The sequence below is a fragment of the Arachis hypogaea genome, chromosome 18 (assembly GCF_003086295.3).
Source record: "Arachis hypogaea cultivar Tifrunner chromosome 18, arahy.Tifrunner.gnm2.J5K5, whole genome shotgun sequence".
Classification (NCBI taxonomy): Eukaryota; Viridiplantae; Streptophyta; class Magnoliopsida; order Fabales; family Fabaceae; genus Arachis; species Arachis hypogaea.
Genome location: NC_092053.1, coordinates 45,698,625 through 45,724,804, shown reverse-complemented (window position 1 = coordinate 45,724,804; position 26,180 = coordinate 45,698,625). Strand labels below are relative to the sequence as shown.

General features: G+C 40.5%; 1 long non-coding RNA gene and 2 other non-coding genes across 12 annotated transcripts in view; 2 read left to right on the top strand and 1 right to left on the bottom strand.

The window, feature by feature from the left end:
* The window catches only part of LOC112771959 (uncharacterized), a 62,403-nt gene that overhangs the window by 12,174 nt on the left and 24,049 nt on the right, over positions 1-26,180 (top strand). For 4 of the 10 annotated variants that reach the window (XR_011876508.1, XR_011876515.1, XR_011876520.1 and 1 more), the window contains one exon: positions 3,216-4,568. The exons of the other annotated variants lie outside the window; for them this stretch is intronic. This is a non-coding gene — a long non-coding RNA (uncharacterized lncRNA). Of the gene's footprint in view, positions 1-3,215; positions 4,569-26,180 lie in introns of those variants that run through there. 10 annotated transcript variants of the gene reach the window in all.
* On the bottom strand, positions 6,206-6,309 carry LOC112774025 (small nucleolar RNA R71). Its single transcript, XR_003188539.1, has one exon. It is a non-coding gene; the product is annotated as a small nucleolar RNA R71 (small nucleolar RNA).
* LOC112773870 (small nucleolar RNA R71) lies at positions 15,595-15,698 on the top strand. Its single transcript, XR_003188395.1, has one exon. It is a non-coding gene; the product is annotated as a small nucleolar RNA R71 (small nucleolar RNA).

Sequence of the window (26,180 nt, the reverse complement as noted above, 5' to 3'; positions counted from 1 at the left end):
ACTTGTGGCTTGATTCCTCTGAGGTTGTAGTTGCTTGGATCTAACTTTTATGTCGGCTTCCTTATGTTGGCTTGAAGTTATTTCTAATAACCCTATTTGTTGGGACCTTTGTGAGGTCTCCGTTAGTAATTACCTTTATAACGTTAAGGTTTTTGGGAAGCAGACTTCGTCATTTCAGTTACTTCTAGTAATCCTTTCTTTTGGACCTTGTTAGATCTTATTTTAGGAATTACTCTTGTAACTTGTTTGGGGGAGGCCGACTTCTTTATGTCAGTCTTACCTAAGTTATTTCTAGTAACCCTCTTTCTCGGACCCTCATCAAGTTTCTTTCAGGGGTTACTTTTTATAACTTGTTGATTTTGGAACCGATTTCCTTGTGTTGGTTCCTTCTAAGTTATTTTTAGTAATCCTCTTTCTTGGACCTTGTTCAGGTCTCTTTTAGGGATTACTTTTATAACTTTATGTTTTGGGCCGACTTCATCATGTCGGGCCCTTCTAAGTTATTTCTGTAATCCTCTTTCTTGGACCTTGTTCAGGTCTCTTTCAGGGATTACTTTTATAACTTTATGTTTTGGGCTGACTTCTTCATGTCGGGCCCTTCTAAGTTATTTTTGTAATCCTCTTTCTTGGACCTTGTTCAGGTCTCTCTCAGGGATTACTTTTATAACTTTATGTTTTGGGCCGACTTCTTCATGTCGGGCCCTTCTAAGTTATTTTTGTAATCCTCTTTCCTGGACCTTGTTCAGGTCTCTTTCAGGGATTACCTTTATAACTTTATGTTTTGGGCCAACTTCTTCATGTCGAGCCCTTCTAAGTTATTTTTGTAATCCTCTTTCTTGGACCTTGTTCAGGTCTCTTTCAGGGATTACCTTTATAACTTTATGTTTTGGGCCGACTTCTTCATGTCGGGCCCTTCAAAGTTATAGTAATTCTCTTTTATAGGGCTGGCCAGACCTCTTTCCAAGGATTTACTTATAACTTTGGTTATTGCAACCGGTCCGACTTCTTTACGTCGGCCAGTCTTTAAGTTATTTTTTAGCAATCCATTTTATTAAGACCTCGTCAGGTCCTTTCTATGGATCACTTTCGATAACTTCTTGCATTATTCTGTTTTCATCTTTGCTGATTTTGTAGAAATTGGGTTTAATCCTCGTTTGATCGACCTTTTAATGAATTTGGTTTTCATCTCTGTTGGTCTTTATCGCGATCGTGCAGTAAATTTGATTTTCACTTTCTGCCGATCTGTAGCTTCATAATCGGATGATGAATTCTTAATGTTTCAGATTAATGCGTCTTGAGAATTTGTAGAAAATCTAAAAAACTTTTATTCAAAAAGAAAATGCAGATATACACATTTGGGGGTTTTATCCCTCTAAGTCGGGCAATTTGTAGATCTTGGCTTGGTACCTCGTTAAAAAATCTTTTCAGAAAAAAGAGTGCGCCTTATCCTAAGATCCTTTATTGTCCATAGCTATAGTACCTTCTTAGGTTGCAGGCGTGCCATGACCTAGGAAGCTCTCACCCATCGAGTTCGGACAGTCTGTAGTAGCCATTTCCAAGTACTTCTATAACTCGGTAGGGTCCTTTCCAGTTTGCTGCGAACTTTCCTTCTCCAAGTCGAGTTGCTCTGATATCATTTCAGATTAGGATGAGGTTGTTCTCAGCAAAACCTCGCTGCACTACCTTTTGATTGTATCTCGAAGCCATTCATCGTTTTAATGCTTCTTCCCTGATCCGAGCTTTTTCTTGGACTTCCGGAAGTAGGTTGAGTTCTTCCCTTTGAAGTTGGGAGTTGGCTTCTTCATTATAGTGGATCACTCTAGGCGACCCTTCTTCAATATCTACTAGGATCATTGCCTCCATTCCGTATGCTAATCAGAAGGGTGATTCCTTTGTGGTGGAATGTGGCATTGTTCGATATTCCCATAGGACTTGTGGGAGCTCTTCTGCCCAGGCTCCCTTTGCTTCCTGTAATCTTTGTTTTAGCCCTGTCAATATGATTTTGTTGGCAGCTTCGGCTTGTCTATTGGCTTGGGGATGTTCTACGGAACTGAACTGGTATTTTATGTTCAAGTCGGCTAGTAGTTTTCTGAAGCCTGCATCTGTGAATTAGGTGTCATTGTCTGTGGTGATGGAGTATGGAACCCCGAACCTTGTGACAATGTTCCTATATAGGAATTTTCGACTTCTTTTAGCAGTGGCGTTAGTTAGAGGTTCTGCCTCGATCCACTTTGTGAAATAGTCTACCCCCACTATGAGGAATTTAACTTGTCCCGATCCCTGAGGAAAGGGTCCGAGAAGGTCGAGTCCCCAATTTTCGAATGGCCAAGGTGAGGTCACGCTGATGAGTTCCTCTGGCGGGGCAATGTAAAAGTTGGCATGTTTCTAACATGGTAGACATGTCCTTACGAAATCTGTGGCTTCTTTTTGTAGAGTCGGCCAATAAAATCCTGCCCGGAGTACTTTTTTGGTGAGTGCTTGTGCTCCGAGATGATTGCCACAGATGCCACTGTGTAGTTCTTCTAGAACTTCCTTTGTGTTGGAGGTTGGTACACATTTTAACAATGGTATTGAAATTCCTTTTTTGTATAGAGCATTGTTTATGATAGTGTAGTATGGTGCCTCCCGTTTTAACCTTTTTGCTTCCTTCTCATCTGTAGGAAGTGTTTTTTGTTTTGAGGAAGTTAATTATAGGAGTCATCCATCCTTGATCCAGACCTGTTATGGCCAGGATTTTTTCTTCTTCCGAGATTGACGGGTTCTGTAGTATTTCTTGGATGAGGTTTCTATTGTTGCCTCCTAGTTTGGTGCTGGCTAATTTTGAGAGTGCATCAGCTCGGGCATTTTATTCGCGGGGTATGTGACGGACCTCATACTCTCCGAGTTGTCCGAGCTGTTCCCTGGTTTTATCCAAGTACTTTTTCATGGTGGGATCCTTGGCTTGGTAGCTCCCTACTATTTGTGAAGAGACCTGATGCCAGGGCATTTTGGCCAGTTTCACTGACCTTTTCTTTACTGTTTCTAGGGTAGTTTCATGCATTTCCTTAGAAAATAAGCTAGTTTTGGGTAGATATTCACTTACATCCTGATTCAAGCATACATTGTGCACTTTACATGATTTCATGAGGATTTTGCATGAATTTAATGAAAAATTGGATGTTGTACTTCCCATGACTTGGACTAGAACTTTGATGCACTCTATTGCTTGATTTCAGGACAAAGGAAGCAAGGAAGAACCACGTTAGCAGCCACGTTAATCTAATTAACGTAACTCCTAACGTGGAATGGGAGTAACTTGCAAAGTTAATGAGAAAAGTAATCGCCAATAACGCTCTCGAAGCCATCATTGCCACGTTAAGAGTCACGTTAACTAAGTTAACGTGAACTCTAACGTGGAGGAAAGGAAATCGAGCCAACGTTAGTGACACTTACCTTTGTCACTAACGTTGGACCAAGCTCATAAGTGGCCACATTAAGAGCCATGTTAACTTAGTTACCGTGGGCTCTAACGTTAAGAAGCAAGGGAGAAGCCAACGTTAGTGACATTCACCTTTGTCACTAACATTGGCCAAGCCTCCATAAGCCACGTTAACTCTCACGTTAACTTAGTTAACGTGGAAGTTAACGCGAAGCAAGAATGTGATCGCCAACGTTAGTGACACCTAACATTGTCACTAACGTTGGAATGAACCCACACAAGCCACTATGAGCCACGTTAACTCCCACGTTAACTTAGCTAACATGGAAGCTAACGTGGATAAGGGAATGATGAGCCAACGTTAGTGACACTCAACTTTGTCACTAACGTTGGAGATGGCTAGCATGGCCACGTTAGAAGCCACGTTAACCTAGTTAACGTGAACTCTAACGTGAGAAATATGGGCACATTGGAACGTTAGTGACAAAGGTAAGTGTCACTAACGTTCTCGAAGGTTGGCAAGCCTACGTTAAAAGAGCCACGTTAACTAAGTTAACGTGGACTCTAACGTAGGAAAGGGGGAGACTTCTCAACGTTATTGGGAAAGGTAAGTCCCAATAACGTGTGCGAAGGACAAAGAGGCAACGTTAGTAACAACGTTTGTGCCACTAACATTGGAGTTAACGTGGCTCTTACTTTGGTGAGGAACGTTAGTGAAAAAAGTGATTGTCACTAACGTTCTCGAACCCACATTTCCACTGAAACGTTAACACCACTAACGTCCTGAGCTAAAGTCTCTGCCCACTTCATACTTTCTCTCTGCAAGTAAAACTGAGCCCAATGAAGAAGATAACTGCTTCAAACTCAAGATCCAAAGGCCCATACCCAAGGCTTGAAGAGCCAACTAGAAGATCAGAAGAGTAGTATATATAGGAGTAGCTTTGAATTAAAATGAGAGTTGGAAATTATAGGGAGCCTCTTGGCATAGAACTACTCTCTGTATTTTACTTTCTCTGCACTTCTAGTTTCATCATGTATTCTCCATCTTTGTTTTTATTTTTCAGAGCTATGAACAACTAAACCCCTTTTGTTGGGTTAGGGAGCTCTGTTGTAATTTGATGGATCAATACTAGTTTTCATTATTCTTCTTCTATCTTTTCTCTTGATTTTACTTGAAAGCTTTCGATCTTTATCCAATTGGGTAGTTATCTTGGAAAAGAAGCTATTCAAACTTGGATCTCTTCTGAACCTTGAAAGAGGAATGAAGAGATCATGCTAGAAATGCTTTCTCATGCTGGACCAAATTGGGTTTGGATGGATATGTGACTATAATCCTCTCAACACTTGATTTGGGAAATGTATGTGGTATAATCAGTGACCATACTTCATCTCTTCTCATGAGCAATTGACCAAGGAATTGGCTATTGATCAAGATTTAAGAGATTGAATTACAAGGAATTGTAATTCGATCACTTAAGATTGCCAAGGAGATCAATGAGTGCATTGATTGAGGAAGAGATGAAAATGAAATTGATCCGGAGAATGCAACATCTCCTGAGCCCAATGAACTCCCCATTTCTGATCTTACCCATTCTCTTTAATTTCTGTCATTTACTTTTATGAGCAATTACCCCATTCCCATTTAAGATTCTGCAATTTACTTTCCGTCATCTACATCCAGCTCTTTATTTCTAGCATTTACTTTTCTGTTATTTACTTTCCCACCATTTAATTTTCTGCAATTCTCAACTCAAATTCTGATTCGCTCAACTAGAACATTCCTCTAATTAAAGTTGCTTGATCAATCAATCCCTGTGGGATTCGACCTCACTCTATTGTGAGTTTTTACTTGACGACAAATTCGGTACACTTGCCGAAGGGGAATTTGTTGAGAGACAAGTTTTCCGTGCATCAAGTTTATGGTGCCGTTGCCGGGGATTGATTGTGCATCAACAATGATTAAATTGGAGGGTAACTAGATTGAGCATTTTATTTTCGTTTGATTTAATTTTTTGTTTGAGTAATTTACTTTCAGTTTTAGTTAATTTCTTCCCTTCCCCCTACTTTTTCGTTTTTAGTTATTTACCATTCATTCTACTGACCCACTAACTGTTTGATATATTGCATCACTCACACTAACAGTCATTCTGACAGAAATACTTTCTGCATCTATTTTCCTTGCTTGTACTTGTGGGTTGTATGACAGGGAGAAGAAGCGGGGCTTCAACTTCCTTTGATTCTGAACCTGAGAGGACCTTCTTTAGATTAAGGAGGGAAGCAAGAGGAAAAAGAGTAGTTGGTACTGAGGAAGAGGAAGAATACTTTGAACCAAACATGGAATAAAACATGGAAAACCATCATGAAGAAGAGACTCACAACCATGGCGGAGGAGGTCGAGCAAATCATGCTGGGGAGGATAGAAGAGTTTTAGGCTCTTACATCAATCCAAACCCAGGAAACTGTGGAAGTAGCATTCAAAAGCCAACCATCCATGCCAACAATTTTGAACTAAAACCACAGCTCATCACCCTTGTTCAGAACAACTGTTCGTTTGGAGGAAGTGTCCAAGAAGACCCCAATCAACATCTAACCACCTTCCTGAGAATATGTGACACAGTGAAGTCTAATGGTGTTCATCCTGACGCCTATACACTGCTCTTATTTCCATTCTCACTCAAGGATAAGGCAGCCAAGTGGCTGGAGTCTTTCCCAAAGGAGAGCTTGACAACCTGGGAAGATGTGGTGAACAAATTCTTAGCAAGATTTTACCCTCCTCAACAAATCAATAGGCTGAGAGCTGAGGTCCAAACTTTCAGGCAACAAGATGGTGAGACTCTTTATGAAGCATGGGAGAGGTTTAAGGACCTGACAAGGAGGTGTCCACCTGACATGTTCAACGAATGGGTGCAGCTGCACATTTTCTTTGAAGGCCTGTCATATGAATCAAAGAAGGCAGTAGACCATTCATCCGGAGGATCTTTGAACAAGAAGAAGACCATTGAGGAAGCCATAGATGTCATTGAAACAGTAACAGAGAATGATTATTTCTATACTTCTGAAAGAGGCAACACTAGAGGAGTAATAGAGCTAAACAATGTAGATGCTCTGTTGGCCTAAAACAAGCTCATTACTCAGCAGCTGGCTGACCTCACCAAGAAGATGGAGAGGAACCAAGTAGCAGCAATCACTACTTCATCAACAACCCAAGAAGGAGTGAATGAAGAAGCAGAGGGTAGTCAGGAGCAAGCCAACTACATTGGGAATTCACCTAGGCAAAACCATGATCTATACTCTAAGACCTATAACCCTGGATGGAGGAATCACCTAAACTTTGGGTGGGAAAATCAACAAGACCAAGGCCTAGATCAAAGACATTCAAATCCCAACAACAATGCAGCCCACCAACATTTCACATCTGGACCATATCAGCACCTACATAACCAACCCCCTCAAAACCTTTACCAAGGCCAAAATAACCCTCCTCATCCTTCCACCTCTAATCCCAATTTACCATCATTTGATGACAGACTCTCAAGGATTGAGAATCTACTTGAAGGCATAGGCAAAGAGATTCAAGACAACAAGGCATTCAAGGAGGAAGTGCGAGCCAATTTCAAAAACCAGGGAGACACAATCAAGAGGTTGGAATCCAAAGTGGGGTATCTCTCTGAGCAGATTCCCAAACCTACAGATGGATTCCCAAGTGACACAGAGAAGAATCAGAGAGGTGAAACAAAGAAAGTAAGATGGGAAGATTGCAAGATGGTCACTATAAGTGATAAGGAGACTGAGGACAAGCCAAACAAGTTGGCAGAACAACCTGGAGATACCTCAACAGAGAAGGAGGAAAAAGATCACCAAAAACCAGAAATCTCACAACAGGAGCTGCTGAGACTTTATGCACCTTTTCCCCAACGACTCAATGGTGCTATTGAGAAGAGAATATACTCAAGATTTCTTGACTTGTTTGCATCTCTGCATGTCAACATACTGATGCGCATAAACTAGTTATGCTACGATTTAGGAAATTGCACGATCGGCAAAATTCCTTCCGGCAAGTGCACCGGTTATCGTCAAGTAAAAACTCACAATAGAGTGAGGTCGAATCCCACAAGGATTGGTTGAGTGAGCAATTCGGATTAGAAGTGTGTTCTAGTGAGCGGAATCAAGATTGAGGTGAGAATTGCGGAATGTAAAATTGGCGGGAAAAGTAAATGACAAGAAATTGAAATGGCAGAATCTTAAATTGCATGAATTAAAGAGCAGAAACTAAATTGCTGAAATTAAAAGGGAATGGGGTGGTTGCATGAATTGAGTTGCAGAATGTAAAGAGAAGATGAAAATCAGAATTGGGGGATTCATTGGGTTATAGGAGATATTGAGATCTCCGAATCAAAACATGTTTATCTCTTCCTCAAGCAATGCGTTCATTGAATTTTGCTTGGCAATCTTATATGATTGGATCCCAATCCCTTGGCTCACCAATTCTCTCTAAAAATGAACAAATTCCCAATCCCTTGGTTTAAATGTTCATAAGAAGAGATGATGCTCGATCACTGATTATACCACACAGTTTCATGAACCACAATTTGGTAGGATTACATGTCACAATATCCATCCAAACCCCAATCCAATTCACTGTGAGAAAGCTTCTCTAGCATGAATCATCCATTCCTTTCCCAAGGTTCCGAAGGATTCCAATTATGGGTAGTTTCTTTCCCAAGACAACTACCCAATGGAATTAGATCGAGAAGCTTTCTAACAAAATTCAAGAGAAAAGATTGAAGAAGAAGAAAAACTATTATTGATTCATTGAATTACAATAGAGCTCCCTAACCCAATGAAAGGGGGTTTAGTGAGTCATAGCTCTGAATTCAATTACAAAGATATGAAAACTAGCTAAAAGTGAAAGTAAAAGTCCTTCCTCCCTTCAATTCTATCCTATTTATACACTTTCTATATTGAGCTTCTGTTGTGTTTCTTGGGCTTTGAGGCCTCTCCATGCTTTCCTTTTGCCTTGGGTTTATGATCCATAATCTTGTTGAGGCTGTTGATCCAAATTCTGTAACATTCATTGAGCCAACTTAGTGATAATCAAATAATGACACATGACTCAATAAATTGAGATTTCAAACTCATCAATCCTTCAGGCCCAATCCCATAAACCATGATATTCAATTGGGTTTCATACCAGAGTAAGTTTAAGTTAATGTTTGTGCTCAAAGACTAACTTAAACCGCAATATTTTTGGCCCAGAAACCTTTTCCAAGAGTGGCGTTTAAGCTGCAGTTTAAACTGCAGCTTAAACGCCAGACACTTCCAGTGAGGCCTTTTGTAGAGGCACGTTTAAGCTTCAGTTTAAGGTTAAACTGAAGCTTAAACGTGGAAATGGAAGAAGGCAGCCCTGGAGAGTCATGTAGTCGAACACGTTTAAGCTTCAGTTTAAGGTTAAACTGAAGCTTAAACGTGGAGATAGGAAGGGTAGCCCTGGAGGTCGAACACGTTTAACCTCCAGTTTAAGGTTAAACTGGAGGTTAAACGTGGAAATGGAAGGAGGCATCTTGGAGGTCGAACACGTTTAACCTCCAGTTTAAGGTTAAACTGGAGGTTAAACGTGGAAGCTTAGAAGGGTAGCCCTGGAGGTGTCGAACACGTTTAAGCTCCAGTTTGAGGTCAAACTGGAGCTTAAACGTGGAAATGGAGAGAGCAACCCTGGAGGGGAAAACTTGGTCGAACACGTTTAAGCTCCAGTTTGAGGTCAAACTGGAGCTTAAACGTGGAAATGGCTCCCTGGTGCTTTTCCCATTCTGGCGTTTAACCTCCAGTTTAAGGTTAAACTGGAGGTTAAACGTGGAACTCCTTCCTGAGTGGCATTCTCATTCTGGCGTTTAACCTCCAGTTTGAGGTCAAACTGGAGGTTAAACGTGGAATGCTTCTTTGGTGAGGCTTTTCATTCTGGCGTTTAACCTCCAGTTTGAGGTTAAACTGGAGGTTAAACTTCAATTCCAGCATTTCTTAGCCTTCATGATTCTGGCGTTTAAGCTCCAGTTTAGGCTTAAACTGGAACTTAAACTCCACATGTGATATTCAAGCTTCCTTTATTGATTTTGTTGCTTCCTTGCTTAGCCTCTTCTTCCCTGAAATCATCCAAACAAATGCATCAAAGTCTTGCAAAATTTCATGAGAAATCTTCCATTCATAGCATTTAAGTAATATAACTAAAACTCATGGAATTTGCATCAAAATCATATTGTTTGGATGGTTCATTGCTTTGTTATTCTTTTAACCATTCTTGGTTACTTTAAGCTCAAGAAAATGCATAAAACAACTAAAACTAACAGAAAAATGCTAGTGAAACTAGCCTACGATGCCTTGGCATCACAACACCAAACTTAATACTTGCTTGTCCCTAAGCAAGTCCTGAGTTATTTGAGAAGAAAGTATGAAACAGAAAGCAATTACATTGGCTATATTAGCAAGCATTTGAAGTTCATCAGAAGGGTTTTATGCAGAAAGTTGCAGCATCACTTTTTCATACTTATCAGGTAAGATTATCACTTTTTCATTGCATCCATCAAACACTGCTATGGCCTCTTGTTATTCTTATGTCTTTGGCACTTTTCTCTTCTTTGTTTTTCTTTTCTTTTTCTTAGAGCTCCTTTGCTCCTTGTTTGCTTAGTGTCATGTGTTGCACAAGCCTTTGGCATTTTCTTTTTCTTATCAGTGCACTACACATATCCACTTTAGGCATTTTAGTTCACATTTCTTCTTGAGACATTGGTGCCCAGCACCTCTTTGTGTGACTAAATGTTTTGTATTTAGGTTGCTCTTGATAATAGACTTTTGGTTGATAATCCCGGGTTAGTTAACCCAAGTTACCAAGTGTTGAAACACTCCTCAGAACCTATTCATCCAAGCATATCCTTAATACATGAACACCACAGGCATTTGTCTCAGAAGTTCAAACCATTGGTGCCTAGCTTATTTTCTCAATTTTCTTGCTTTTTGGTTGCCCTTTTTCAGTGGCTTTTTCTTCTTCTTTTTCTTTCTTTTTCATGGCCAAAGACATTTATTCATCCAGATCCATAGACAGTTTTCAATTTCTACACAAAGAATGATAATTCTACACTCTAATTCCAGTGATCTGACTAAACAATCAAGCATGCATACCACCACTTAATTCTACTTGATTTGTCACTAATTTAGCCAAGTTACTTTTGTTCAAACTTTTCTTTTATTTTTGGAAACAGAACAAGCATGGCAAGCACTTGTTTAAGAAGGTGAAGTTATATCCAAACATCTAGGCATTCACTTTATTCAAAGCAATAAACAGACACTCATACTAAAAAAAAAAAAACTCCACATAACACTTAAATGACTTATGATGAAAGAAAGCTCATAAAGACAATCAACCAATGATCATTTGATTATTAAGGAACGAGACCACCTCTTATTTATTGCTTGGTTCTTCTTAATTCTTGGGATCCTGCTTCTTCTTGCTTCCTGTCTCTTTTTGACCACTTGTGCTTCCTTTGTCTTTTCTTATGAGCTTTTTCTAGAATCCAGCCTTTTTCATCGTTTCTTCCACTCCTTTTTCAAGGATCATTGCCTTGTTTATTTCTCCTTCTTTCCTCCCTTTGAAATACTCATCAAAAGCTGGGAATGCTGGGTCCATCTTGTGTAGATGTTCCCCTATGTAGTTAAGCTTGATTTGCGAACTGATGTTGTAATCAGCTTGGACTGAGTATCTTGCATTCTGTAAAGTAGTGGCTTCCTTGATTGCCAAGACATTGGCATCTTTGTGTTGGCATATGTGGCTGAAGGATTCCTGTAAGTGTAAATTCTGTTCCCTTTGCAGATCGAAGAATCTTGATTCAAAGTTCCTTTGCATATCCATCATTTTTAGGTGAAAGTCCTCTTGTCTCTCCTGAGACCTCATGTATTGTTGAGACATTCCTTCCATGATTTCCTGCATTCTGCTCATATCCATGGGGTCTCTGGGAATTCGTTGTCTTCTCTCTGGAATTGCTTGCTCTTCTTGCTCTTCTTCTCTGTCTTCTCCTTCCTGTCTTTCTTGTTCTGCTTCTTGCTCGGCTTCCACTTGTTGCCCTTCTTCATTTCTTCTTCTTGTATGTCTTGGAGGAGTTGGGCCAAGAGTCATTCTGTACGCGGTTATGGCCAATCCAGGATATAGCCAATTAGGTCTTTCATCCTCAAGTGGTACTTGGGCATCGATGCATAGTCTAATGATAGTGCTGGGGAAGTGGAGCCAGGATTCAGGGTCACTTTTCTCACTAAACTCTTGTATCTGTTCAGCAATGAGTTTATGAACTTTGATCTCCCCTCCCACCATAATGCAATGTAGCAAGATGGCTCTTTTAGGGACTATTTCTGAAGAGTTTGCAGTGGGTAGGATGGATCTCCTAACTATTGCATACCACCCTTTAGCTTCAGGTGTTAGGTCTCCCCTTCTCAAGACTCTTGGAGCCCCTCTTGTTTTTCTCACCCATTCAGCTCTGATAGCACAAAGGTCTTCAGCAATAGTTGCATAGTCAGGTTCTCCTATCATCCTTTCTTCATAACTTGCTTGGCTGAAATGTATGTTTTTCAGGCCAAGAGTTTTCATGATTGCTTTGGGACTGAAGTCAACTTCCACCCCTCTCACATAGCTTTTGTATGTGGGTTTCTTGGTTGGATCCTCCCTTACTGCATTTGCATAAAACTCTTTCACCAGGTTGATGTTGATTTTAGTTATTGGCTTAGTCAGGAGCTCCCACTTCCTCTTTTTGATCTTTTCCCAAACACCTGGGAACTCATCCTTTTCAAGGTCAAAGGGAACCTCAGCTAGTACCGTTTTAGGTCTCATCCATTCGGCTTGAATCTCATGGAAAACTGATCTGTATCTCCATGCATCGAATTCCCTGTTTTCCTCCATTGGCTGCTTGTCTTTTCTTCTTTTGTGGCTAGATGAAGCTGCCATTGGTTCCTTAGTTTTGGTAAGTGACAAGCTAAAGTTGACAAGGTGAAGCAAGAAGTGTTGTTGGAAGTGTGGGGAGGTTGTTTTCGGCAAGAGATAGTTTATGCTATGATGAAGGAAATGTGCATGAAGGAGATTTGGTGGTGTTGAACTTGTTCCCCAAGTGGTTCTTTATAGTGCCCGTAAGTGCAAAATGGACGGTTAGGGTGATTTGTGAAGGGTGGCTTGATGGTAAATATATGAATTAGGGAGAAGGACGAATTGCTTTTCATTTTCTTGGAAGTATTCTGGGTGCATTAGGTTGTACATGTAGCTATCTTTTCTTGCAGAACTTCCTTTTCCCATGTGTTAGTTTCAAAGACTTGTGAATTTTCTTTTTGACCAAGCACCGTACCTCCCTTTGTCTTTTTCCTCATTTTTGTCTTTTCTTTTGTACCTGCACAATCAAACAAGTTTGCTATCATTTTTCGGTCCATGTGAATTATGAATAGTACTTGCACATGTAAATCAATGATTGTCTTTATGAGCTTATAGCCGTGACTTCTACATGTATGCACACTTATTATTTGGACACCAAACTTAGTGTTTGGTCAAGTCTCCTGATGACATGAAATCCATATTGGTTGTCCTTAATGAATGTGCTTAATTCTAATAAATCATAGTCACCTTGGCTCTTTGATTCTAAACAAATTTACTACCCTAAGTAATTGAAACCAAAGCATTAAAACATGCGAATGGTATACTTGTCATGAATTTTGAAATCCAGAGGAACTTCGTGCTTTTCATGAACCGTGTTCAAAGAGGAACACCAAACTTAATCTTTGGTTGTGCACTAAAAATTGAATGCATTTTGAATAAAATTTGGGGTGCCTTCAGGCACACCAAACTTAGAGGCAAATTGCATTTTACATGCAATGTTTAGTGCACTCTTTCAGCAGTTGTCCTGAGGATTCAAGTTCATGCATAAGAAACCATGCTTTATTAGATGCACAACAAAACAAAAAAAGTAAGGATATTAAAACATGGGTTGCCTCCCATGAAGCGCTTCTTTAACGTCACTAGCTTGACGGTTGTCCCTTGTTAGGGTGGATTGTAGTGCTTGACGTCTTCTCCTCTCACTATGAAAACGTCCCCACTTGAGTCATTCATGACCTCTAAATGTTCCATAGAAAGAACTTTCCTGATTGTGAACACTTGAGGGAGCTGGGAAGGAATGGTTTTGAGGCCAGGTGGGATTGGTAGATAATGACTTGATATCACGTTATCTCCCGGAGAAAAACCTTCAGTGGGAATTTTCTTGTTTCTCCACCCTCTTGGCAATCTCCCTATCACTCTTCCCTTTCTCTTGAGGATTTCTTCATTGACCCTTATGTCAGGAGAATCCTTCTGATCTGTTTCCACTGATTCTTGTGGCTTTAACTCTTGCAACTCTTGTTTGCCTTCCAAGGACTGTTTTAGAGTTTCAGCTGCTGGATTACTTTCCTCCAAACACAGATGGCTACTATCATCCTTAGGCTTTTCAGGTTCTAGTTCAGGCTCAGATGCAGGTTTGAAAACTTTGAAAATGAGCTGTTCATCATGTATTCTCAGAATTAGCTCTCCTTGTTCTACATCTATGAGCGCTCTAGTAGTGGCTAGAAATGGTCTGCCCAGAATGATAGGGTGTAAGTAGCTTTCCTCCATGTCCACAATGACAAAGTCTGTGGGGAAGTAATAATCCCCCACTTTCACCAGCACATTTTCAACTACCCCTTCAGCTTGCTTCTGAGTTTTGTCAGCCAGTTGTATGATTACATCAGTGGATCTCACCTCATTCAGTTGTAGCCTCTTCATAAGAGTTAGAGGCATCACATTTATGCTAGCTCCTAGATCACAGAATCCTCTGTCAATTTTTGTTTCCCCTATGATGCAAGGGATATGAAAACTTCCTGGGTCCGTTTTCTTAGAGAGTGTGTCCTTCTTGATGAGAGCACTGCATTCTTTGTTCATTGTTACCGTTTGTCCTCCCTTCAAAACTCTTTTCTTGCTTAACAATTCCTTTAAATACTTGATGTGTGTAGGCATTTGATGGAGAATCTCAAGAAAGGGAATATTGACCTGGAGAGAGTTAAATGTCTCTAAAAACCTTGAATAGGTTTTCCCTTTTTCACCTCCTCCTATCCTCTGAGGAAATGGTGCTTTTGGTTGGTATATTTCCAGCATGCCTTTTTGCAGTTCCTTGGCTTGCTCAGTTCCACTTTCCTGCTTAACTTCTTCCACACCTTCCTTCAAGATTTCTGGCTCCTGCTCTGAGGGCCTGATTCCTTCTTCTTCTGAAACTTCCTTCAATATGGTGATGGCCTTGCATTCTTCCCATCTCACTCTCTTTTGTTCCCCTTTAGGATTCTTTTCTGTGTCACTAGGGAACACTACAGTTGATTTGACGGCCTGTTGAGATAGCTCTCCTACTTGAGACTCCATCCTCTTGAGTTTTTCACCATGGTTTCTTAAGGTAGCTCTCACATCATCCCTGAAGCTTTTCAATTCGGTTATGTCTTGACTCATGGTTGCCATCATTCCTTCTATCCGGTTTAATTGATCTTGAAATTGTTGGTTCGGATTAAGTTGAGTAGGTTGATTATTTTGGCTATGATATGATGGTTGGGGGTAAGTGTTTTGTGTGGTTTGGTATGATCTTTGGTTGGAGTTTTGGTATGTGGAATTGTTATGTTGGTTGTGGTTGTAAGGTTTGTGGTTTTGTGGTTGGGTTTGTTGGTTCCCCCACCCAAAGTTTGGGTGATTTTTCCATCCTGGGTTGTAAGTGTTGGAGTGTGGATCATATGATTGCCTTTGTTGGTTTCCCACATAGTTGGCCTCTTCCCAATCACCTCCTTCAATGCTTACTTCCTCTTGATCTTGTGTGTGTATTGCAGCCACTTGCTTTGTTTCTAATTGCCTGGTAAGCTCTGCTAGTTGCTTGGCAAACACCTTGTTTTGGGCTAGAATTGTATCAACATGGTTCAGCTCCATGACTCCCTTAGTGTTGTGCCTTTCTGATGCATAGTAGTACTCATTCTCAGCCACTGTCTCAATTACTTCAATGGCCTCTTCCACAGTCTTTTTCCTGTTCAATGAACCTCCTGATGAATGGTCTACAGCCTTCCTTAATTCATAAGAGAGTCCATCATAGAAAATATGCAATTGCACCCAATCATGGAACATGTCTGGTGGGCATTTCCTTGTCAAATCCTTGAATCTCTCCCATGCCTCGTAGAGAGTTTCACCATCTTGTTGTCTAAAAGTCTGAACCTCAGATCGAAGCCTATTGACTTTTTGTGGGGGTAGAAACGTGCCAGAAACTTGCTTTCCACCTCATCCCATGTTGTTAGACTCCCTCTTGGGAATGATTCCAGCCACTTAGCTGCCTTGTCCCTAAGTGAAAATGGGAACAAAAGCAGTTTATAGGCATCTTCCTGGACTCCATTGGACTTCACAGTGTCACAAATTCTCAAGAATTTTGTGAGATGTTGGTTGGGATCTTCATTAGCACTTCCACCAAATGAACAATGATTCTCCACCAGTGATATTAGCTGTGGTTTGAGCTCGAAATTGTTGGCCTGAATGGGTGGTTTCTGGATGCTGCTACCACAATTCCCAGAGGTTGAGTTTATGTATGAACTAAGAACCCTCCTCTCAGGAATGGCATTGTTTCCTTCAGCTCTCTCATGGTTGTGAACTTCTCTATCCATGTTGAGATCTAGAGCTTCCTCAAAATTGTCCTCAGACTCTCCTTCAGATTCTTCTTCTCCCAGTACTCTCTTCCCTCTTGCTTCCCTTCTAAGTCTATGAAGGGTCCTCTCTGGTTCGGTATATGGAGGAGTTGATGTCTCTCCTCTCCTACCTGTCATACAAGAACACAGCACAGGCAACAAACAAGTGAAATACTCTTGGTTAATGGAAGAGTATGGTTAGAGCAATTGAGGAATTAATTCAAACAGTTAGTGAGTCAGTGAGTTAGTTGCTTGAATTTAAAGGCATAAAGAAAGAAAGCATGTAACAGGGTGCAGAAATTAAAATTCAACAAGTAACTTGTACTGAATTAATCAAAACAAAAAAAATGCTCAATCTAGTTAACTTCCAATTTGAGAATTGTCAATCGAAAACCAATCCCCGGCAACGGCGCCATAAACTTGATGCGCATAAACTAGTTATGCTACGATTTAGGAAATTGCACGATCGGCAAAATTCCTTCCGGCAAGTGCACCGGTTATCGTCAAGTAAAAACTCACAATAGAGTGAGGTCGAATCCCACAAGGATTGGTTGAGTGAGCAATTCGGATTAGAAGTGTGTTCTAGTTGAGCGGAATCAAGATTGAGGTGAGAATTGCGGAATGTAAAATTGGCGGGAAAAGTAAATGACAAGAAATTGAAATGGCGGAATCTTAAATTGCATGAATTAAAGAGCAGAAACTAAATTGCTGAAATTAAAAGGGAATGGGGTGGTTGCATGAATTGAGTTGCAGAATGTAAAGAGAAGATGAAAATCAGAATTGGGGGATTCATTGGGTTATAGGAGATATTGAGATCTCCGAATCAAAACATGTTTATCTCTTCCTCAAGCAATGCGTTCATTGAATTTTGCTTGGCAATCTTATATGATTGGATCCCAATCCCTTGGCTCACCAATTCTCTCTAAAAATGAACAAATTCCCAATCCCTTGGTTTAAATGTTCATAAGAAGAGATGATGCTCGATCACTGATTATACCACACAGTTTCATGAACCACAATTTGGTAGGATTACATGTCACAATATCCATCCAAACCCCAATCCAATTCACTGTGAGAAAGCTTCTCTAGCATGAATCCTCCATTCCTTTCCCAAGGTTCCGAAGGATTCCAATTATGGGTAGTTTCTTTCCCAAGACAACTACCCAATGGAATTAGATCGAGAAGCTTTCTAACAAAATTCAAGAGAAAAGATTGAAGAAGAAGAAAAACTATTATTGATTCATTGAATTACAATAGAGCTCCCTAACCCAATGAAAGGGGGTTTAGTGAGTCATAGCTCTGAATTCAATTACAAAGATATGAAAACTAGCTAAAAGTGAAAGTAAAAGTCCTTCCTCCCTTCAATTCTATCCTATTTATACACTTTCTATATTGAGCTTCTGTTGTGTTTCTTGGGCTTTGAGGCCTCTCCATGCTTTCCTTTTGCCTTGGGTTTATGATCCATAATCTTGTTGAGGCTGTTGATCCAAATTCTGTAACATTCATTGAGCCAACTTAGTGATAATCAAATAATGACACATGACTCAATAAATTGAGATTTCAAACTCATCAATCCTTCAGGCCCAATCCCATAAACCATGATATTCAATTGGGTTTCATACCAGAGTAAGTTTAAGTTAATGTTTGTGCTCAAAGACTAACTTAAACCGCAATATTTTTGGCCCAGAAACCTTTTCCAAGAGTGGCGTTTAAGTTGCAGTTTAAGCTTAAACTGCAGCTTAAACGCCAGACACTTCCAGTGAGGCCTTTTGTAGAAGCACGTTTAAGCTTCAGTTTAAGGTTAAACTGAAGCTTAAACGTGGAAATGGAAGAAGGCAGCCCTGGAGAGTCATGTAGTCGAACACGTTTAAGCTTCAGTTTAAGGTTAAACTGAAGCTTAAACGTGGAGATAGGAAGGGCAGCCCTGGAGGTCGAACACGTTTAACCTCCAGTTTAAGGTTAAACTGGAGGTTAAACGTGGAAATGGAAGGAGGCATCTTGGAGGTCGAACACGTTTAACCTCCAGTTTAAGGTTAAACTGGAGGTTAAACGTGGAAGCTTAGAAGGGTAGCCCTGGAGGTGTCGAACAAGTTTAAGCTCCAGTTTGAGGTCAAACTGGAGCTTAAACGTGGAAATGGAGAGAGCAACCCTGGAGGGGAAAACTTGGTCGAACACGTTTAAGCTCCAGTTTGAGGTCAAACTGGAGCTTAAACGTGGAAATGGCTCCCTGGTGCTTTTCCCATTCTGGCGTTTAACCTCCAGTTTAAGGTTAAACTGGAGGTTAAACGTGGAACTCCTTCCTGAGTGGCATTCTCATTCTGGCGTTTAACCTCCAGTTTGAGGTCAAACTGGAGGTTAAACGTGGAATGCTTCTTTGGTGAGGCTTTTCATTCTGGCGTTTAACCTCCAGTTTGAGGTTAAACTGGAGGTTAAACTTCAATTCCAGCATTTCTTAGCCTTCATGATTCTGGCGTTTAAGCTCCAGTTTAGGCTTAAACTGGAACTTAAACTCCACATGTGATATTCAAGCTTCCTTTATTGATTTTGTTGCTTCCTTGCTTAGCCTCTTCTTCCCTGAAATCATTCAAACAAATGCATCAAAGTCTTGCAAAATTTCATGAGAAATCTTCCATTCATAGCATTCAAGTAATATAACTAAAACTCATGGAATTTGCATCAAAATCATATTGTTTGGATGGTTCATTGCTTTGTTATTCTTTTAACCATTCTTGGTTACTTTAAGCTCAAGAAAATGCATAAAACAACTAAAACTAACAGAAAAATGCTAGTGAAACTAGCCTACGATGCCTTGGCATCACATACCATTCATCAAGACCATCCAACAAATGCCTGCATATATCAAGTATATGAAGGAACTGCTTCCCAAGAAAAGCTCACTCAAGGGAGGCCAAACTATAGTGATGAACAAGGAGTGCAGCGCCCTCATTCAACCAGAGTTGCCTACAAAAAGAAAGGACCCAGGGAGTTTTCACATCCCCTGCGCCATAGGAGAAACAATGTTTGATAGAGCACTCTGTGATTTGGGAGCAAGCATCAACTTAATGCCCTTATCCCTGGTGAAGAGGCTGCAGATCAATGAGATAATGCCCACAGATGTAGTCATCAGGCTAGCAGACAAAACTCAAAAATAAGTAATAGGAGTGGTGGAAAATATGTTGGTAAAGGTTGGGAAATACTTCCTTCCCACATACTTTGTCATCCTGGACATGGAGGAGAGTCACACCCACCCAATCATATTGGAAAGACCATTCCTAGCTACAGCCAGAGCACTCATAGATGTGGAGCGAGGGGAGCTAATATTGAGGATCCATGATGAACGACTCAGCTTTAATGTCTTCAAACTCTCATAAGAAGCAGACCAAGAGAACAAAGAACCAAGCAAAGATCATGATGAGATACTGAAAGAGGAAGCAAGCACTGAAGCACAACCAGCCCATCAGGAAAAATCCTTGCTTAATGAACAAGGAAATAAGCAGTTGTCATAGCTCAAGGAAAAGCTGGAGGAACCTAAACCACCAGAGACATGTGAAGACAACAACAAAATTTCCTTAGAAGAAGAAGTCACAAAGAGCAAGGCAACATCAAAAGGAACAAAGAAGAAGGTACCAAGGAGGTGGAGGAACAAGAAGATCCCTACCAAGGACTTCTCTCCAGGGGATAAAGTGATCTCAGCTTACTTCCCAGATATCCCCCCTGATCTCCCCATTGTACCATCTCAGTTACCTAAGGTCTTCACTATCAACAGAGTTCTCTCCTTGGAACATGTAGAGATCATTGATACAACCAATGGATATAAGTCCACAGCAAGAGGGGGGGACTTTAAGCATTACCAACCACCCTGATGAGGGAGAAATGTCAAGCTAGTGACGCTAAAGAAGCGCTTCATGGGAGGCAACCCATGTTTTATATGCTTTTAATAGTGAATAAGTCAATATTCATGAATTCCAACCCAAACTCGACAAACACCTGGTGAAATCCTTATTATGCAGTATATAGTGAAGAACAAGTTTGGTGTTCAAAGCATGCCAAGAAAGCATGGATGCAACTCAGAGCATGCTAGTCTTGGAGCTTTGAACAAAACTTTTCATCACAGTGCTCCAAACTAAGTTTGGTGTCACCCCAAGGTGCCACGAATATGCATATAAGGATACACAGTTAGTTAGTTAGTTGGTGTTGATGAATAAACAATCCAATCCTTTTTCTTTATTATTCTAGCCGTAAATTTTGAATTCTTATGATATTAATTTTTCTTATTTTTATAGGAAAAAGGAGAGGAGCATTGAAGGGGATTGATTGGACAATTAAATGAGAAAGGTTCGGCCACTTCATGAAGAGAAACTACACCCTTGTCTCAAGAAGGAATGCATTGGAAATTGTTGCCATGCAACATTGAAAAAAAGGAGACCCTTGGAGACCGAACCAATAACCCTCACAAAGTGATGATCCTTGTCCTTTCTCCATGCACAACCCCAACCGTCCATCAAGAAACCATTCCATCAATCCACACCCTCCACTCACTCATAATCTCCCTATATAAGTGTGTCCTAGTGCATACTTACCCCTCACACTCAAATTCCCACTCTCCACACTTCACACTTTCGGCGTCCAAAACCTCTTCATCACACCTCATCCTAACCAACCAAATTCTTCATCTATCCTTACCTTCCAACCCCCTCACACAGCAACTCAAATTCATGGCATCATCAAGCTCCAAGAGGCAAAAAAGGAAGGAACCAATGGAGAGCATTCCTTTCGATGAGAAGAGATTCAAAACTGCCTTCACTGAACGAGAATTTGAGCGGATAAAGCTCAAAAAGATACTGCCCAAGTTAACCTTCCAAATCAATGAAGATGAGTGCCCACAGATTCGGGAGAAAATTGAACAAAGAGGGTGGCAAAGGCTCACTAATCCAAAGGGGAAGATCAATGCAAACCTCATCAAAAAGTTCTACGCAAATGTGATTAGAGAAGACAAAACCAGGGCCCCAACCTTCAAAAGCTATGTAAGAGGAAAGGGGGTGGACTTCAGCCCAAATGCTATAACAAGAAATCTTCACTTGAAATCACCACATTTTGATGAGCCCAGTTATCATGCAAGGATAAGTAAGAGCCCTGACAATGATGAGCTCACAGAAATCGTGACTGACATCTGTGTTATAGCAGCAGATTGGGAGAGGTATGCAGATGGAAGACCCCGGTTCATAAAGAGGGGAGACCTTAGTCCGCAAGCCAAGGGGTGGTTTGAACTCGTGAGGAGGTCTATTCTCCCAGCTGCAAATAATTCAGAGGTCAATATTAACCGAGCAACTATGGTACATTGCCTAGTACAAGGTGGAGAAATCAATGTGCATGAACTGATAGCTGAAGGAATTCAAGAGTCAGCTGAGAAGCTTGAATCAGGTGCCAGACTTTGGTACCCCAGCACCTTTCTCAGATTGTGCACAAATGCCAAGGTGGTCTTTGAGGATAGCAATCCAGACTGGGTGAACCCAGGGAGGCTAATGACAATCCAGCGTCTGGTCTATACTACACCTGCTCAGCAACAAAGAAGGCCACAAATAGGGAAACTAAAAGCAAAAGAAGGAGCTCACCAAGAGGAGCCTCATCAAGAAGAATATCAACAAGAAGAGCATCATGACACAGCCGACTTGAATATGAATCACCTTCTAAGGGCCATTGAAGATTTGGGGATGAGACATATGGAAGGACAAGAGCAAATACTAAACCTTCAGTCCAACTGGATGAGCCAACAAGAAGAATGGCAGAAATAACAAATGGAGCAGCAACAGGAACAATACTCCCAGCTCACTCAAGCCATCCACCAGGTTATTGAGAGGCAAGAACGTCAAGATAAGCATTTGCAGGAACTCAATCAGCGGCAAATAGCTCAGATGAAAGCATTCAATGAGTTTACTGTACTTAATGAAGGACGGCAACTACGTAGGGAGGAGTTCAACGTAAACACTCAAGCCAAGTTGAACTACATGTCTAGTCATATGCATGATCTACACTATGCCATCCCTACATATGATGAGGTCCAAAAAGACTTTGTAGAACAAGAAGAGAGGAAGGTGAAACAGCAAAAGGAAACACAAAAAAAAAAAGATGGAAGATAGTGGTTTCTGGAAGAAGTTGATTGGAAAAAGCAAAGAGAGTGGGAGTACGAGCACTCAAGAGGGACACAAGGAGGTCAAGCAAGGAGGAGAGCATGGGCAAGCACATGAGTAAAAGGTGGTGGAGTTTCTTCTTTGGTCCATCTTTCTCTATGCTTTAAATAAGGAAGATCTTGTATGAAATAGAACTTGCTTCCATGTTAGTTTGAACTTTTTTATTTTGTTATTTAAGTTGTGTTGAAGAGGTCTATGCTTGCTAGTCTTTATGTCACTGCATCATCACTAGGCTTACTTGTATGCTTGTTCCCTTTAAATCAAATGAAAAGAGAATGAGTGTTTACAAAAGACCAGAGTGGAGTTCATACTATGGAGTAAGTGCATGAGTTTATGGTGTGATCATAAGTTAGCTAAGTTGGTTCAACCACAAGGTGGAAAGACAACTATCTGTTATAAATACTATGCTTTGAACACATCCCATGAGACTAGCTAAATAACAAGATCCTAATAAGAAAAAGGGGAAAAGAAAAATGAAAGTGGAAAAATAAAAGTAAAAGAGTAAGCAATAAGGCTAGGCACCAATGGTTTTAATCTTGAAGCATGTGTCTGTGGTGTTCCTGTGTGAGGGATTTACTTGGATGAATAAGCTCTTAGGGGGGCCTTATCACTTGGTAACTTGGGTTAACTAACTCGGGATTATCAGCCGAAAGTCCACTATCAAGAGTAACCCTCACTACAGAGCATTTAGTAACCCAAAGAGGTGCTAGACACCAAGGTCTCAAGAAAAGAAAATAAATAAACTATATGCCTGTGGTGTGTATCTATGGGGGAAAGAGACTTGAGGGAGTAAGTCCTTAGGGGTGTCTTAACACCTAGCACCTTGAACCAACTGGTTCGGGAGTGTTGGCTGAAAGCTTATCTTAAAGAGTCGTCCCCTTACAGAGCACTTAGCCTAAGAACACAAATAAGCCCTGAAATAACAACAAAAGGATCAATGAATAAAAGTCTCATGGGATGTAATCACAGTGAGTATTCTAGGACATGATAAAGGTCTGAAAGCCAGTAAAGGAATGAATCTAAGTTGCTATGCATGAAACCACCATAAAACTAGGGACATGACCTCCATAAGAATGACTCAGTTCTCTTGGCATTCCATTCATCATTCTCTTGTTCCAGTACTTGCTTAGGGACAAGCAAGCTTTAAGTTTGGTGTTGTGATGCCAAGACATTTTGGCCAGTTTCACTGACCTTTTCTTTACTATTTTTAGGGTAGTTTCATGCATTTCCTTAGAAAATAAGCTAGTTTTGGGTAGATATTCACTTACATCTTGATTCAAGCATACATTGTGCACTTTACATGATTTCATGAGGATTTTGCATGAATTTAATGACAAATTGGATGTTGTACTTCCCATGACTTGGACTAGAACTTTGATGCACTCTATTGCTTGATTTCAGGATAAAGGAAGCAAGGAAGAACCACGTTAGCAGCCACGTTAATCTAATTAACGTAACTCCTAACATGGAATGGGAGTTACTTGCAAAGTTAATGAGAAAAGTAATCACCAATAACGCTCTCGAAGCCATCATTGCCACGTTAAGAGTCACGTTAACTAAGTTAACGTGAACTCTAACGTGGAGGAAAGGAAATGGAGCCAACGTTAGTGACACTTACCTTTGTCACTAACGTTGGACCAAGCTCATAAGTGGCCACGTTAAGAGTCACGTTAACTTAGTTAAAAATGGGCTCTAACGTTAAGAAGCAAGAGAGAAGCCAACATTAGTGACATTCACCTTTGTCACTAACGTTGGCCAAGCCTCCATAAGCCACGTTAACTCCCACGTTAACTTAGTTAACGTGGAAGTTAACGCGAAGCAAGAATGTGATCGCCAACATTAGTGACACCTAACATTGTCACTAACGTTGGAATGAACCCACACAAGCCACTATGAGCCATGTTAACTCCCACGTTAAGTTAGTTAACATGGAAGCTAACGTGGATAAGGGAATGATGAGCCAACGTTAGTGATACTCAACTTTTTCACTAACATTGGAGATGGCTAGCATGGCCACGTTAGAAGCCACGTTAACCTAGTTAGGTTAACGTGGACTCTAACGTGAGAAATAGGGGCACATTGGAACGTTAGTGACAAAGGTAAGTGTCACTAACGTTCTCGAAGGTTGGCAAGCCTACGTTAAAAGAGCCACGTTAACTAAGTTAACGTGGACTCTAACGTAGGAAAGGGGGAGACTTCTCAACGTTATTGGGAAAGGTAAGTCCCAATAACGTGTGCGAAGGACAAAGAGGCAACGTTAGTAGCAACGTTTGTGCCACTAACGTTGGAGTTAACGTGGCTCTTACTTTGGTGAGGAACGTTAGTGAAGAAAGTGATTGTCACTAATGTTCTCGAACCCATATTTCCACTTAAACGTTAACACCACTAACGTCCTGAGCTAAAGTCTCTGCCCACTTCATACTTTCTTTCTGCAAGTAAAACTAAGCCAATGAAGAAGATAACTGCTTCAAACTCAAGATCCAAAGGCCCATACCTAAGACTTGAAAAGCCAACTAGAAGATCAGAAGAGTAGTATATATAAGAGTAGCTTTGAATTAAAATGAGAGTTGGAAATTATAGGGAGCCTCTTGGCATAGAACTACTCTCTGTATTTTACTTTCTTTGTACTTCTAGTTTCATCATGTATTTTCCATCTTTGTTTTCATTTTCTAGAGCTATGAATAACTAAACCCCTTTCATTGGGTTAGGGAGCTCTGTTGTAATTTGATGGATCAATACTAGTTTTCATTATTCTTCTTCTATCTTTTCTCTTGATTTTACTTGAAAGCTTTCGATCTTCATCCAATTGGGTAGTTATCTTGGAAAAGAAGCTATTCAAACTTGGATCTCTTCTGAACCTTGAAAGAGGAATGAAGAGATCATGCTAGAAATGCTTTCTCATGCTGGACCAAATTGGATTTGGATGGATATGTGACTATAATCCTCTCAATACTTGATTTGGGAAATGCATGTGGTATAATCAATGATCATACTTCATCTCTTCTCATGAGCAATTGATCAAGGAATTGGCTATTGATCAAGATTTGAGAGATTGAATTACAAGGAATTGTAATTCGATCACGTAAGATTGCCAAGGAGATCAATGAGTGCATTGATTGAGGAAGAGATGAAAATGAAATTGATCCGGAGAATGCAACATCTCCTGAGCCCAATGAACTCCCCATTTTTGATCTTACCCATTCTCTTTAATTTCTGTCATTTACTTTTATGAGCAATTACCCCATTCCCATTTAAGATTCTGCAATTTACTTTCCGTCATCTACATTCAGCTCTTTGTTTCTAGCATTTACTTTTCTGTTATTTACTTTCCTGCCATTTAATTTTCTGTAATTTTCAACTCAAATTCTGATTCGCTCAACTAGAACATTCCTCTAATTAAAGTTGCTTGATCAATCAATCCCTATGGGATTCGACCTCACTCTATTGTGAGTTTTTACTTGACGACAAATTTGGTACACTTGCCGAAGGGAAATTTGTTGAGAGACAAGTTTTCCGTGCATCATGACCACCTGTGAGTCGCTGAATATGATGAGTTTTTGAGCTCCAACCTCTTTAGCCAGCTTCAAACCAGCTAGTAGTGCCGCATATTCAGCTTGGTTGTTTGAGGCAGGGAACCCGAATTTGAGAGAGAGTTCGATTTGGGTTCCTTGGTTATTTTCAATTATCACACCCGCGCCACTTCCAATCTTATTTGAGGAGCCATCCACGTAGAGATTCCATTCTGTGGGGTTTCCGGGGTGCCTGTATATTCTGCAATGAAATCGGCCAGGTATTATGATATGATGGTTGTCTGAGCTTTGTATTGAAGGTCAAATTCGGACAACTCG